The sequence below is a fragment of the Hypanus sabinus genome, chromosome 8 (genome assembly GCF_030144855.1).
Source record: "Hypanus sabinus isolate sHypSab1 chromosome 8, sHypSab1.hap1, whole genome shotgun sequence".
Classification (NCBI taxonomy): domain Eukaryota; kingdom Metazoa; phylum Chordata; class Chondrichthyes; order Myliobatiformes; family Dasyatidae; genus Hypanus; species Hypanus sabinus.
This window is the reverse complement of record NC_082713.1, coordinates 169472710-169488257: the sequence shown is the minus strand read 5'-3', so window position 1 is coordinate 169488257 and position 15548 is coordinate 169472710. Positions and strand designations below refer to the sequence as shown.

The 15548-nt window shown below is 45.8% G+C and overlaps 2 protein-coding genes across 3 annotated transcripts in view; one reads left to right on the top strand and one right to left on the bottom strand.

Moving 5' to 3' along the window:
- Nucleotides 1-8579, bottom strand: part of igf1 (insulin-like growth factor 1) — a 29091-nt gene extending 20512 nt beyond the window's left edge. Inside the window, exon 1 of the mRNA XM_059978524.1 lies at nucleotides 8186-8579. The gene's annotated coding sequence lies outside the window, so the exon portion shown is untranslated. The remainder of the gene's footprint in view (nucleotides 1-8185) is intronic.
- dram1 (DNA-damage regulated autophagy modulator 1) overlaps nucleotides 1-15548 on the top strand; it is a 533733-nt gene that overhangs the window by 242288 nt on the left and 275897 nt on the right. The window lies entirely within an intron of this gene.

The following is a 15548-nucleotide window of genomic DNA, read 5'->3' as shown; positions in this document are numbered from 1 at the left end:
GTCTTCCACAGTGAAAAGTGATGCAAAATACTCACTTAGTTCATCTGCCATCTCCTTGTCCCTATTAATATTTCTCCAGCCTCATCTTCTAGTGGTCCTTTATCCACTCACATCTCTCTTTTATTTTTTTTTATAAACTTGAAAAAGCTTTTTCTATCCACCTTGATTTTGTTTGCTAGCTTTCTTTCATATTTCAACTTGTCCCTCCTAATGATTCCTCCAGTTGCTTTCTGTAGGTTTTTAAAAGCTTCCCAATCCTCTTTCTTCCCAGTAATTTACTTTTGCTTTTAGATTAACTTTGTCAGCCACAGTGGTACCATTTTGCTATTTGAGTATTTCTTCATTTTTGGAATACATCTATCCTGCACCTTACTCATTTTTTCCAGAAACTCACACCATTACTTCTCTGCTGTCACCCCTGCCAGCACCTCCTTCCATTTTACCTTGGCCAACTCCTCTCTCGTATCACTGTAATTTCCCTCACTCCACTGAAATACTGCTACGTCAGACTTCACCTTCTTCCTATCAGATTTCAAGCTGAACTCAATCATATTGTGATCACTGGTTCCTTAGGGTTCATTTGCCTTCAGCTTCCTAATGCCTCCAGTTCGTTACATAAACCCTATTTCCCTTGGGATCAATAAAGTATGTCTGTCTTTCTGTCTGTCTGTCAATCCAGAATAGCTGATCCCCTGGTAGGCTCTAGAAAGCCATCTCAGGGGCATTCAACAAACTCACTCTCTTGAGATCCACTACCAACCTGATTTTCCCAATCTATCTGCATGTTAAAATCTCCTATGACTAACATAACAATCATAACATTGCCCTTTTGATACACCTTTTCTATTTCCCATTGTAATCTGTAGTCCACATCCCAGCTGCTTTTGGAGGCCTGTATATAACTGCCATCAAGACCCTTTTAACCTTGCAGTTTCTTAAGTCAACCCACAAGGATTCAGCAACTTCCAATTCTATGTCAGAACTTCCTAATGATTTGATGCCATTTTTAGCAATAGAGCCACTACCTACTTCTGCCTTCCTTCCTATCCCTCCAATATAACATGTGACTATGGACATTCAGCTCCCAGCTACAACCATCCTTCAGCCACAGTTCAGTGATGGCCTCAACATCAAACCTGACAATGTGTAAAAGTGCAACAAGATCGTCCATCTTATTTCTTATACTCCGTGCATTGAGATAAAACACTTTGAGTACTGTATTTGCTATCCTTTTCGATTCTGCATCCCTATTGCACTGACACTCACTGTGCTGGTTGCAATTTTGTCCTATCATCTGCCTGCCTGCCCTTCCTGACGGTCTGACTGTGCACTGTCTTTGTTTTTTCACCATCCGTCCTATCCTGAGTCCCTTCACCCTGGTTCCCACCCCCTGCTAAATTAGTTTAAACCTTCCCCAACACCTTTAACAAACCTGCCTGTGAGAATATTGGTCCCCCTCGAGTTTGGGTGCAACCCGTCCCTTTTGAACAGGTCATATGTTCCCTAGAAGAGATCCCAATGATCCAAGAACCTGCCCCCTGCACCAGCTTCTCATGCATTTATCTGGCAAATCATCTGTTTCTACCCTGACTGGTACGTGGCACATCCAAAATTACTACCCGGGAAGTCCTGCTTCTCAGCTTTCTGCCTAGCTCTCTAAATTCTCTCTTCACTACCTCTTTGTCGTTGGTACCAATATGTACTGTGGTGAGCTACATATACCTGTCTGGACACGTCCCTGCTGACTGCTCCTGTGGCTCCTCCCACTGACCCCGGTATAAAGGCGATTGGAGGCACTGCTCCTCCCTCAGTCTCCAGGATGTTGTGTGGTGGTCTCTTGCTGCTGCCGATATCTCCCCTCACGTCTCCGAGAGTTATTGATGGTACATCACTGGTGTGGCCAATATGTACTGAGACATCTGGCTGCTCCAGCTCTCCCTCCAAAAATGCTCTGGACACGATCAGAGACGTCCCTGACCCTGGCAACATACTATCCCTGGGTGTCCTGTTCACATTCACAGAACCTCCCATCTGTTCCTCTGACTACTGAGCCCCCTATCACTGCCACTCCCCTCTTCTGCAGCACGGATCCATGCTCACTGCCAGTACCCTGCTCTCTTACAGCTGGCAGGTGTGAAGTTATTGTGCCCTTGCTCTGTGATGACACAGATGCCCCATCTGAGCCATTCCCATTTGCCCATATCTGTCTAGACTTTTCCTATCCACGTATCTGTCCGTGTCTTTTAAAAGTTGTTATTGTACTCGCCACAACCGATCTCAAACCTCCGCTGCCTTGTGGCTATACCCGTTCACGGGAAAGGGTTTGGGAGTAAACCCGGAGGAAAAATCCGGAGTCGGAATCCCGAAGGCGGCTGACTGCTGTACCCAGCACCGGCACGGCAACTCCTGCGACGCTGCTGGCACCAAACTGTACCGACTCTCGTCGTTCCTTTGGACCTGTCATCATCATGGAGAGGGGGGGTCCCACAGCAGGGGCAACAGACGGATCTCCATATCAACTCTGCCCTGGCTTGTGCTCTGGAGAGGCCACTCCCAGTGACTACCAGAGGCTCAGTACCCATGGTCGGCCATGACCGACAGAGGCCACAGTTATTATACTTGCCACAACCCCTTCCTCTGGCAGCTTGTTCCAATTGGAAACTGCCCTCTGTGTAAAAAGGTTATCCCTCAAGTTCCTCCTTAATATTTGCCCTCCCACCCTCTAGTTCTGGATACCCTAACCCTGGGGAAAAAGACGGAGTGGATTTACTCTTCAACAATTTGTACACGTCTAAAACGCCACCTCTCAGTCTCCTACACCCCAAGGAATTGTCCAAGCCTATGAACCCTAGTTCTACTAGAGATGGAGGTTGTGGTTTAAGGGTGAAAGATGAAATATTTAAGGGGAACGTGAGAGGAGCTTCTTCATTCAGAGTGGTGTGAGTGTGGAACAAGCTGTCAGGGGACGTGGTGGATGCAGGTTCGATTTCAACGTTTAAGAGAAGTTTGGATATGTTCTGGATGGGAGGTTATGGAAGGCCACGGTCCAGCTGCGGGTTGATGGGACTAGGCAGAATAACAGTTGTGTCTGGACTGAATAAGCCAAAGAGTTTGTTCCCCTGCTCTAGTGCTCTATGAACAAGTTCTGAGCCTGCCAGACCTCTCCCTGTAACTCAGTCCCTCAGGTACTGACATCATCCTGCTAAATCTTTTCTACACTGTTTCCAATTTAATAATATTTTCCCATAACAGGCTGACAAAATCTGATCAGAACACTCCAAGTGTGGTCTTTTTTAGCAATAGCATCCTTGTTTTCTTAAAGTACGGATGGTAGTGTAGCGGTTAGTGTAATGCTACCGCGAGGCCAGTGACTTGGGTTTGATTCCTGCCGCTGTCTCTAAGACGTTCTCCCTGTGATTGCGTTAGTTTCCTTCAGGTGCCGCCATTTCCTCCCACATTCAAAGACAAACAGGTTAGTAGGTTATTTGGACACATGGTGCAGCCTCACTACTGTGCTGTATCATTCGATCAATAAATAAATATGGTAGATATAAATAGATAAGTAAACAAATAAACAAAAGTTACCCACAGTTCCTAACTCCTCTCCAATTCTAATCTATTGATCAGAATCAGAATCAGGTTTAATTAGACTGGCATCTGCTTTGAAATTTGTTGTCTTGTGGCAGCAGTACATTGCATTACATAATAATAAAAATGGTGAATTACAATATATACAAAAATAAATTAAATAGCTAGTGCAAACAAGAGAGGGATGAAGTACTGAGGGTAGACATGGGTTTAATGTCCATTCAGGTGTCTGATGGTAGAGAGGAAAAAGCTGTCTCTGAAACACTGGGTACAGACTCCTGTACCGCCTCTTTGATGGTGGCAATGAGAAGAGATCATCTCCTAGGTGATGGGTGTCCTTAATGATGGGTGCTGCCTTTTTGAAGGCGTCCTCGAGGCTGGTGCCAAAGAGGAGCTGACTGAGTCTCCAGCCCCCAGCAGCTCTTTCCGGTCCTGTGCAGTGTCCCCGCCAGACCAAATGGTGATGCGCCCAGTTCGAGTTCTCTCCCTTCACTCACTCACACAGCCTCCCACTACCATCTCTGCAGACAGCACAGTCTTCAGTCTCCAGTGAAACCCCCTGGACTCTTACTGTGTCGACAGAGTTCTCTCAAAGCAAGGTGTAGCTTGGCTAACATCTGCCAAGTGTAGGAGCTGTCCTATGCCCGGTAACTTCCTGCAGTCCCTCATTCTTCTACACCACATCCTTCAAAATTAACCTGCTGCCCAATTAGTTACTATGCTCCACGTACCTGGAATAATCTTCCAGGGGATCTGAAGTCTCTCCCTACTTAAAGCTCTTTTAAATGGAGACTTAACATTTTTCTTTTCACTGTAGCTTATAATTACAATCTCCTGCACTGTAACATTTAATTATTTATTTTTATGTATTATTTTATTCTCTTCTATTATCTGAAATTTGATATTTGATTTTTATATCTTCTTTTGTGTAAAGTATTTTGAACTGCTTCATGCTGTACAAATAAACTTGCCTTGCCTTGCTCCAGGTCAGGAGGCCGTGGCTTTGAGTGGTGTGTTGTCGATGGACCTGGATTGAGATTTCAGTTTTGCTCCATAATGGATCTAGGCTGCATGAAGTCCCTGAAACCCCATTAGCTGGTGGGGAAGGTGATGGTAATGATATCTACAGAAACCCCACCTATGAGTCCATGAACCCCAGCACCTGCTGGTAGTGTTGTGGATTACGTAGATCATTTTGGGGACATTGACATGATGTAGACCTGGGCTGAGAAGTGACAAATGGAGCTTACATCCAGAAAAGTATGAAATGATACACTTTGAAGGGTCAAAACCGAAGGCGGAATGTAGGGTTCATAGCAATATTCTCAGCAGTGTGGAGGAAGAGGGGGAAGTTGAAGACCATGTCAATAGATCCCTCAGAGTTTCTGCACTAATTGAGATGGTGGTTAGGAAGCCATATGGTATGTTGGTCTTCATTAGTCGGGGATTGAGTTCAAGAGCCACAAGGTAACGTGGCAGCTCTACTAGACCCTGGTTAGAACACGTTTTTTGTATAGTTCTGGTCATCTCATTTATGGAAGATTTAGAGAGGATGCAAATGAAAAATATCAGATTGTTGCCTGGATTAGAGAATATGTCTTATGAGGATAGTTTGAGCAAGCCAAGGCTTTTCTCTTTGGAGTGAAGGAGGGTGAGAGATGACTTGATAGAGGTGTACAAGATGATAAGGGGCAAAGATCAAGTGGACAGCCAGGGTCTTCTTCCCAGGGCTGAAATAATTAATAAGATGCAGCATAATTTTAAGGTTATTGGAGGAAAGCAAAGGGGGGCAATGTCAGAGGTGATTCCTTTACACAGAGTGTGTGGAACACGCTGACGGGGTGGTGATAGGAACAGACACATCAGGGTCCTTTTAGAGGTTCTTAGATAGACACATGGATGAAAGAAAATGGGAGGGCTATATGGGAGTGAGATGCTCAAACCACCCAGTAAGGCAACAATAATCATTCCATGGTCAAAGTCCCTTAAACTGAAATTTTAGAAGTTTCTTTCTTCAGGCAGTTAATCTGATCAACCATTCTAATAGCCCCCACCACCCCCTCTACCTCCTGTACCTAATAAAGTGGCCACAGAGTGTATGTTCATTGTCCTCTGCTGCTGTAGCCCATCCACTTCAAGGTTCGATGTGTTGTGTATTCAGAGATGCTCTTCTGCACACCTCTGTGGTTATGGCTATTCGAGTTACTGTCGCCTTCCTGTCAGCTTGAACCAGTCTGACCATTCTCCTCTGACCTCTCTCATTAACAGGATTCCACTCACTCAATGTTCATTTTGTTTTCCTGCACCATCCTCTGTAAACTCTAGAGACGGTTGTGTGTGAAAATCCCAGGAGATCTGCCGTTTCTGAGATAATCTGCCACCAACAATTATTCCATGGTCAAAGTTACTGAGATTGCATTACTTTCCCATTCTGATGTTTGGTCTGAATAACAACTGAACTTTTTAACCACGTCCGCATGCTTTTATGCATTGAGTTGCAACCACATGATTGGCTAATTCGATAGTTGCCATAACAAGCAGGTGTACAGGTACACCCAATAAAGTAGCCATTCTCTATTACCTCAGTCACTGTACTGTAAATATTTTCAAACCACTTTTCATAATGCTGTTTACATTGTTATTGCCTGTTAGTATTTATTTATTTATGCACATTTTATTCCATATCTCTACTTTACCCTCTAACTCATCTGTACATAAATCTTCATTCTTTAGAAGTGTTGAATGTTGTTTTTTGTGGCCAACACATCACAGCAAATTTCTATTACATGTAAGAGTACATGGCCAGTCAAGTTGACTGAAAGTTAAAAGGTTGGCACAAAGTTGCGGGCCAAAAAGCTTGTCCCAGGCTGTACTGTTCTATACTCCATATCCTATGTCCTGTATCTCAAGTCCTTGCTCCCTGCAGCCATTGGGCTCCCGGATTGTCTTCATTTGCCCCAGCACTGAACGGACTCACTTCTGGGAAATTTGCAGACCAGAGTCTATGAGTTATTTGTTTATTTAGTTTTAACCATTTGCACAATTTGTTGAATTTTGACAGTATTTGTGATGCTGTGTGGGGGTGTGGCTGCCTGCAAGAGGACGAATCTGAAGGTTGGCTAAGGCTTACATTCTTTGATAATAAATGTTCTTGCAGCTTTGATGTCCTCTAGCCTTTGGCAAATGTGATGAGAAGGAAAAACAAGATGAAAATCAAAAACATTCCCAAATTAAGGCTCCTTTAGTTCTCCAAGGGAAAATACTTTAACATTCTCCACCCAATAAAATCTGACAAATGTTAATAGCAACTTATTAAATAGTGTGTCTCGAATACCTCAGACAGCTCATTCATACAGGCTCTCCACATGATCACCAGATCCACCTTAGCCTCACCCAATCACTCACAGGTAAACAGGTCGTTGAAAGTTGCCCATTATGGCAGCAGGTTTTAAGATAAAAACAGGGTAAATGATTGGGTATCTCTTTAACCAATCAGACTGCGAGTTTATTTATTTTTATTTTTATTGGTGGTACAGTGGGGAACAAGCCCTTATGACCCAACTATCCATCAATCCACCTATTTAACCCCAGCCAAACCACGGGACAATCGACAATAACCAATTAACCAGATATTTTTGGACTGTGGGAGGAAACCCACGCGATCTCGGGGAGAATGTACATACTCCTGCCAGAGGACGAACTCCGGAACGCCCCGAGCTGTAATACCTCACGCTACCGTTGACAGCGAAACCATGCAAATTAACGTAGGTGAATTCAATGTAAGTCAGGTAGAGAGAGTGGGTAAAGATTCTGAAATGGAAACAATTACACTGTAACGCTCGCACAACGGTAACAGGTCATTTGGAAGAGGCGGCGGGGGAGGGCTGGGAAGAGAGGAGTCACCCTGTTTAACGGCGTTGCTCCGATGCCTTGAAACTCGAGTGGGAGACAGTAACTTCACCCGAGTGGGGGAGTCCAGGACCAAAGGGCACAGCCTCGGATAGAGCAGGCTAGACATGGGCCAATGCGATTAAGCAAGGGGGCCGTGAACCCCTGGAACAGAGGAACATCCATTCAGAACAGAGCTGAGGAGGGATTTCTTTGTCCAGAGGGTGGTGAATCTGTGGAATTCGTTGCCACAGACGGCTGTGGAGGCCAAGTCACTGGGTTTATTGAAAGCGGAGGTTGAAAGGTTCTTGATTAGTCAGGGCGTCAAAGGCTACGGAGAGAAGAAGGATAATGGGGATAATAAATCAGCCATGATGGAATGGGGGAGCAGACTTGATGGGCCGAACGGCCTGATTCTGTTCCCATTTGTTACGGTCTGATGAGTTTGTACAAACTGCGATGGGCTTTCAATACTGTCCAACTTTCCTCTGAATCTGCGGAAACATTTAACTCCTTAATAACCTCAAGCACCCCGTTATCCCGGGTGTAAAAAAACACGCCTAATGGAAAATATTAGCTCGTTACATTTTAAAATGTGTTTTCGGTCAAATGGACACGCAGCGGTGTAAACCGAGCATTAACCCCATCGGTTTCAACTGCAGTACGGCGTTCACATATTCAAATTTCCACAAACAATTCTAAAACTAACCTCAGGATTGGGGACTGCGCGCAATTAATCGAAAGCTGTCTTCGCACCCAGAGTAACACACATAAAATGCTGGAGGAACTCAGCAGATCAGGCAGCATCTATGGAGAGGAATAAAGAGTCGACGTTTCGGATGGAGATCCCTCATCAGGACTTCACACCTAGTTATTCTTTGACGCCTCGTCCCTGCAATTGGAAGTTCATTTGTGCGGTCTCTACCAGCTGTGCACGGTCTGTGCAAGGAGTGCAAAGCGGCCAGGGAAGCGAGACGGGGATAATTCCGCTCGATTCCCGGGATCTTCCATCACCTCAGTTTCTCCAGCCCGCAGCCGAATGGGAAGACGGATTTCCCGGCGGAGTTGCAGCTCACTGAGTGCCTGGCTGGACGCGGGCGGGGGGTGAGGGAGCACTGACCAGTTATCTCATCTCAGTCAAGGGCAATTTGAGAACTCCCCCCTCCTCCGTGTGCAGCGAGTTTACACACACACACAGGAAAACAGCTGCAGAGATCCTCGCCGATCCCCAGAACGGCTTTAAAAGTAATACTTTATTGAGTGCGTGAACAATCGAGTTCAAAGCGAATTGTCTCCGCGGACATTCAGATTCAAATAACGTGAAATTTGTTGTATTTAGGCAGCAGTGCAGCGCAAAAGCGTAAAAAATGTTGTAGATTAGAAAAACAAAACAAGAAAAAGAATAACGAGGTCACTCGGTCCCTTACAAATGTTAAATTCCCAGGACCAAGGCGCAACGGGAAAGTCTCTGCAGACGCTGGAAATCCAGAGGCACACACACAAAATGCTGGAGGGACTCTGCAGGTCAGGCAGCCTCCGTGGAGAGGAATAAAGAGTCGCCGTTTCGAGCGGAGACTGGAAAAAGATGGAGGCAGAGCGTAGTCAGTCTGTGGAATTGGTTCCCACAGACGGCTGAGGGGGGGTGGGCGAGTGTTCGGGAATATTTAAAGCGGAGGTTGATAGTCTCTTGATTAATAAAGGTGTCAAAAGTTATGGGGAGAATAAGGCTGCAGAATGCGGTTGGGAGGGAAATGGATCAGCCATGATGGAATGGCGGAACAGATTTGATGGGCCGAAAGGTCTAACTCTGCTCCCGTGCCTTATAGTGTTATGGGCAGGAGTCAGAATGAGAGGACTTCAAGTGGTTAAACAAAAACGTTTGTTGAAAATGGACTGTTTAACAATCAATAAAATTCTCTTGAAACTGCAGTCCTTCATCCTTAAGAAGCCAGTCTCCAACAGACCGTCCCAGTCCCAATTCTAACGAAGGGTCTTGATGTGCCTTCTCTCTTCACAGATGCTGACTGATCAGCTGTGCTCACTCCTGAGCACTCTCTGTCAACAGTGAGGTGGTGGATTCCATGAGCTCTCTCAGGACAGGGGACGTGTGAACATATTGGAATTGGTTTATCATTGCCATGTACAGAGGCATTAGTGAGCAGCTTGTCATGCAAGGGTGGTGCAGTTGTTAGTGCCAGTGACCCGGGTTCGATCCCTGCCGCTGTCTGTAAGGAGTTCGTATGTTCTCTCTGTAACTGCACGGGTTTCCTCCGGGAGCTCTGCCTCCCCCCACAGTCCAAAGACCTACTGGTTAGTTGGACAGATGGGTACAACTGGGTGGTGCAGGCCTGCTGGGCCAGAAGCACCTCTTATTGTGCTGCAATTCTAAGTAAAACTAAAATTAAAGAACACTTCATACAAATCAATTCATCATTACAAAGGGCACTGACGGTCAGTCAATAGCAGAGCAACTATGTCACAGTTACAGAGAAAGGGTACACACAGGGGCTGCCTGGGAAGATTCTCTTCGCACCTCTGAGTAAAGGTTGATATTTCCACTTTGACCCTTATCAATTTCTATTGACGTGCCAGGGGAATCCTCTCCAGATAATTCACAGCATCTGCTCTGCCTGTAACAGCAGAGCCGTGCACAAAGCTCTCCTCCATGGATTCTGCCTACACCCTGCTGCTGCACCCTACAGCAACATTAAATGCCCCACCTAAGGTATTTGTTTATGTATTTAGAGACACATCATGGAACAAGTCCTTCTGCCACTTGAGCCATGATGCTAGCAACCCATCAATTTAATCCGAGCGTAAGCATGGGACAGTGTGGGAGGAAAGTGCAGCCTCACGTTCACGGTAAACAAACCGCTTGGAGATTACGTCACATTGAACTCCAAACTCCGAAGCCCCAAGCGGGTAATAGCATTGCACTAACTGCCTCGCTACCGTGGTGCCCTGAGGCACGAGCATAATGTTTTACAACACCACTGCTGTCCGTAAGGAGTTCATACGTTCTCCCTGTGACCGTGTGGGTTTCCAAAGACTTAGGGGTAGGGATAGTAAGTTGTGGGTAGGCACTGTTGGTGCCAGAGGGCTGCCACTGGCACATCCTCGGACTGACACAAATGACGCTTTTTCTGCGGGTGCTGGAGAAGCAAAGGAACACACACAAAGTGCTGAAGAAACTCAGCCAGTCAGGCAGCATCTACGGAGAGGAATAAACAGTTGACATTTCAGACTGAGACACTTTTGATGAAGCGTCTTAGCCCAAAACGTTGACTGTTTATTCATCTCCATAGATGCAGCCTGACCTGCTGTGCTCCCCAGCATTTTGTGTGTGACACATTTCACTGCATGTTTTGATGTACATGTGACAAATAGAGCTAACCTTTAATTTTTATCTTTATAGTCCTAGGAAATTAACGTAGGGTCCAACGTGCTGAGTAAGGCACCTGTGATGCTGTTCTGAAGAAAAGTGGTTCAGTGTGTCCTAGGCCCAAGATTTAACCCCCTGTCAGGATCCCTGAAAATGATTATTTGCCCATTACCTGCAACGCTATTGGATGGAACTCAGCCCTGTTGAGGCAGCTGATTGGTGCAGCTGGTAGAGAGTTCCAGAGTCCCGGCTTTGATCCTGACCTCAGGTGCTCTCTGCATGTGTAGTTTGTATCTGCCCTCATGACCCCTGAGTGCGCCAGTCTCCCAAAGAACTTGTGGGTTAATTGGTCCCAGCACGTGGGTGAACCTGGAGGGAGATGATAGGACTGGGGGAGGGAGGGGATAGGTGGAGCTAATGGGATTGAAGTGATCACTCTGAGAGCTGTCACTCTAGGCCCTGAGGACGTACAAGCTTCCCAGCAGACGAGGCACCTCCCGTGTTACAGACGTGTGTGTACACTTCACCGGCAGTCTGTATGTCTGTGTACGTGTGTGTCACTGGCAGCCCAATGCTGGATCATGGAAGGGAATTATAGAAACACGCAGCACACAATTCTGATCACCATGTCCCCATGTACTGCCTTTAGCCCATTACCCCTCCGTCCCTCTGCAATGAGAGGGGCAGGAATCGTGACATCGGTGCTTTCCCCAATAGGCCCAGGCGGTCTGAGCCTGGCTGACTCTCACCCAAGTCTGGCTGAAAGAACCAGCGCCTCAGCAGACACAAATGAGTCCAATCTTCCCTCTAACCTCCTCTCTTGGTGGTGCTGGTCCTTAATGATAGATGATGTCACAACAATACACTCCCATTGAGAATCCCCTCCTTGGTGGGACAGGTTACGCATTTTGGGAGGAGACTGAGCAGCCCGGGGAGTAGCAATGGCAGCACTTAGCAAGGATGTAATGCTGAGGCTTTGTAAGACATTGGTCAGACCACACGGAGTATTGTGAGCAGTTTTGGGCCTCTTATTTAAGAAACAATGTGCTGGCATGGAGATAGTCCGGAGGAGGTTCACGAGAATGATCCTAGGGATGAAAGGGTAAACTGTATGAGATGTGTTGGATGTCTCTGGGCCTGTACTTCCTGGAGCTTGGAAGAATGAGGGGGTATCTCTTTGAAAGCTATTGAAGATTGAAAGGCCTAGACAGAGCGGATGTGAAGAGGATGTTTCCAAAAGTGGGGGAGTGTACCACCAGTCTCAGAATAAAAGGGTAAAGCTTTACAACAAAATGAGGAGGAATTTCTTTAGCCAGAGGGTGGTGAATCATTGCCACAGATGATTGCAGAGGCTAATTCATTGGGTATATTTAAAATGGAGGTTGATAGGTCATTGATTAGTCAGTGTGTCAGAGGTTACAGGGAGAAGGCAGGAGAATGGGATTGAGAGGGTTAATAAATCAGCCGTATTGGAATGGTCTAATTCTGCTCCTATGTCTTGTGGTGTTATGTTCCCTTTCTTTCTTCTTCCCTCAGCTGGACAAACAAGTTCCCCGCAGGAGGAACAGAAGTCTACAGAAAGCCAAACATAACTAGGAGCACTGCCATAAGGAAACAGCATCCATCACCAGGGAGCCCACCATCCAGGCCATGCTCTCTTCTCACTGCTGCCATCAGGCAGGACGTGCAGGAGCCTCAGGTCCCACACCACCGGGTTCAGGAACAGTTATTACACTTCAACCATCAGACTCCTGAACCAGTGTGGATAACATCACTCACCTCAACTCTGAACTGATTCCACACATCAGACTCCTGAACCAGTGTGGATAACATCACTCACCTCAACTCTGAACTGATTCCACAAACTACAGACTCACTTGCAAAGACTCGACAACTCAGCATCATTTATGTTCTTCCTCTTTATTATTTGTGCAATTTGGCCTCTTTCACACACTGATTGCTTGCCAGTCTGTATTAATAGAGATGAATTGAATTGACTTTATTTTTTACATCCTTTATATACATGAGTTAAAATCTTTACGTTATGTCTCCATCTAAATGTGCAATGTGTAGTTTATAGTCATTTATAATAAATAGCATGTACAACAGGACAGTCAATATAACATAGAAATACAATTGTATCAGCATGAAGTAATCAGTCTGATGGCCTGGTGGAAGAAGCTGTTCCGGAGCCTGTTGGTCCTGGCTTTTATGCTGTGGTACCGTTTCCCAGATTTGTAGCAGCTGGAACAGTTTGTGGTTGGGGTGACTCAGGTCCCCGATGATCCTTCAGGCCCTTTTTACACACCTGTATCTGTAAATGTCCTAAATAATGGGAAGTTCACATCTACAGATACGCTGGGCTGTCCGCACCACTCTCTGCAGAGACCTGCGATTGAGGGAAGTACAGTTCCCGTACCAGGCAGTGATACAGCCAGTCAGGATGTTCTCAATTGTGCCCCCACAGAAAGTTCATAGGATTTGGAGGCCCATGACTGAGGTGAAAGAGGTGCTGTTGTGCCTTTTACACCACATTGTCGATATGTATAGATCATGTGAGGTCCTCGGTGATGTTTATGCTGAGGAACTTAAAGCTGTTCACCCTCTCAACCCCAGATCCGTTGGTGTCAATAGGGGTGAGCCCGTCTCCATTCCTCACGTAGTCCACAACCAAAGTACAGTTTTCCATAATTATTTTGTATTTCTTTACATTTCTGTTAATGCCTGCATGAAAATGAATCTCAAGGCAAGATATGGTGACATATGAAGTCAAACTAAATGTATTATCAAAGCACACACAGAATGTGTACGTCACCATATACGACCCTGAAATTCATGTTCTTTGCAGGCATTCACAGCAGAACAGAGAAGTACAACAGAACCAATGAAAAACAACATTAATAAAAACAACCAATGTGCAAAAGACAATCTGTGCAAGTTCAGATAATAATGATAAAAAATATGTAAATGAGTAGTACTATATTTATGTATATTATAAATAATGGTATACATACTTAGATAACAAACTTACTTTGATTTTGCCATGTGATGAGCCCTGTAAGAATTTTGTTTTTTACCGTGAGCCTTTGTCTGACCCAGCTAGTGCCCTCACCTGGCTACACACCATACCTGGAAGCTTTACTGCACTGGCAGATCAGCAATGACAAGGTAAATCTTAGTCCTTTCTGTCCAGGCGTGGATTTGAACCCACTGCCTTGGAGCTGTTGTTCTACTGAGATAAGGAGACAACAACCATACACAATACAGATTAGCTTTCTTTGTCACATCTACATCAAAATTCAGAATCAAAATCAGGTTTAATAACACCCGCCCATATCATGAAATTTGTTGTTGTGTGGCAGCAAGAAGTGTATATATATTTGTTAAATTAAATAAATAGTGCAAAAATAAGTCGTGAGGTAGTATTCATAGGTTCAATGTCCATTCAGAAATCTGATGGCAGAGGGGAGAAGCTTTTCTTGATTCGCTGTGTGTGTCTCTTCAAGCTCCTGTACCTCTCCGTGATGGTAGTAATGAGAAGAGGGCATATTTCGTGGTGACAGGGCTCCTGAATGATGGATGCTGCCTTTTTGAGGCACCGCTCCTTGAAGATGTCCCCGATGCTGGGGAGGCTGGTGCCCATGATGGAAATGACTGAGTTTACGACTTTCTACGGCTTACTTTGCTCCTATGCAGTACACACCACCCCAAGACCAGCTGGTGATGCAGTCAGGTAGATTATTTTGGATGTGGAGGCTGTAGTTGGCCGGAGTCTTATTAACCAGTGTGCTGACTTAGCCGTTCACTGTGATGAAACCAAGCGGGGTTTATACAAGTCTGATTTGGACACACAGAATGCTGGAGGAACTCAGGAGCTCAGGCAGCATCTACGGAGGGGAATAAACAATATTTTTTAAATTAAAGATTAGCTTATTTGATGCAAGTGCAGTGAAATGCATTATCTGCGGCAATGACCAACACAGTCTGAGGACGAGCTGGGGGAGTGTCACCATGCTTCTGGCACTAACCCACAACTCACTAACCCTCACTGGTACATGAGTAAACGTCGCAAATTAAAGATTAGTTTTATTTGTTGGTAGTGGCTGTCCATTGTATCCGACGATGACAGGAAACCTGTGTGGGAGAGTGTTTGAAGTGGAAAAGCCATTTTACCAGGGCAGGCCCTCTCTCTCAACCCTGAAAATCCAGGATCAGTGATATAAACAAGCATCACAAACTGGGGTCTTCTTTGGTTGTAGTGTATGACCACCGCGTCTTCTGTGCCTTGTTATGCCCTTGGCTCTCCATGAAGCGTTGCAGTACCATCTAACTGGCCAATGGATCTCACTATAGATCTCATCTGCCCAGTCTGCCAGAGCTGACTTAGCATGCTGGGACAGGCATGTCCCTATCTCACCCGGGATATTTCACCAGCTACCCTCACCTGGTTTACCCCGCCTGTCGAAGCAGTGTACCGGGGTGCGGCCGCTGTCACATGCAAACAGCTACTTTGAGCCACGGGTGAGAGCTGAGTGTCCTGTGGGGACCCAAGGTGAGTGAGCTGCCCCAGAGTGGACACAACAAGCCCCTTCACCTGAGGTGTTAACCCTCCCTGGACATCCCATACACCCCCAGCTTTGTCACATGTTCATCTAAAGACTGGAGGCCTGTCCTGGAGTTGGAAGCTGGT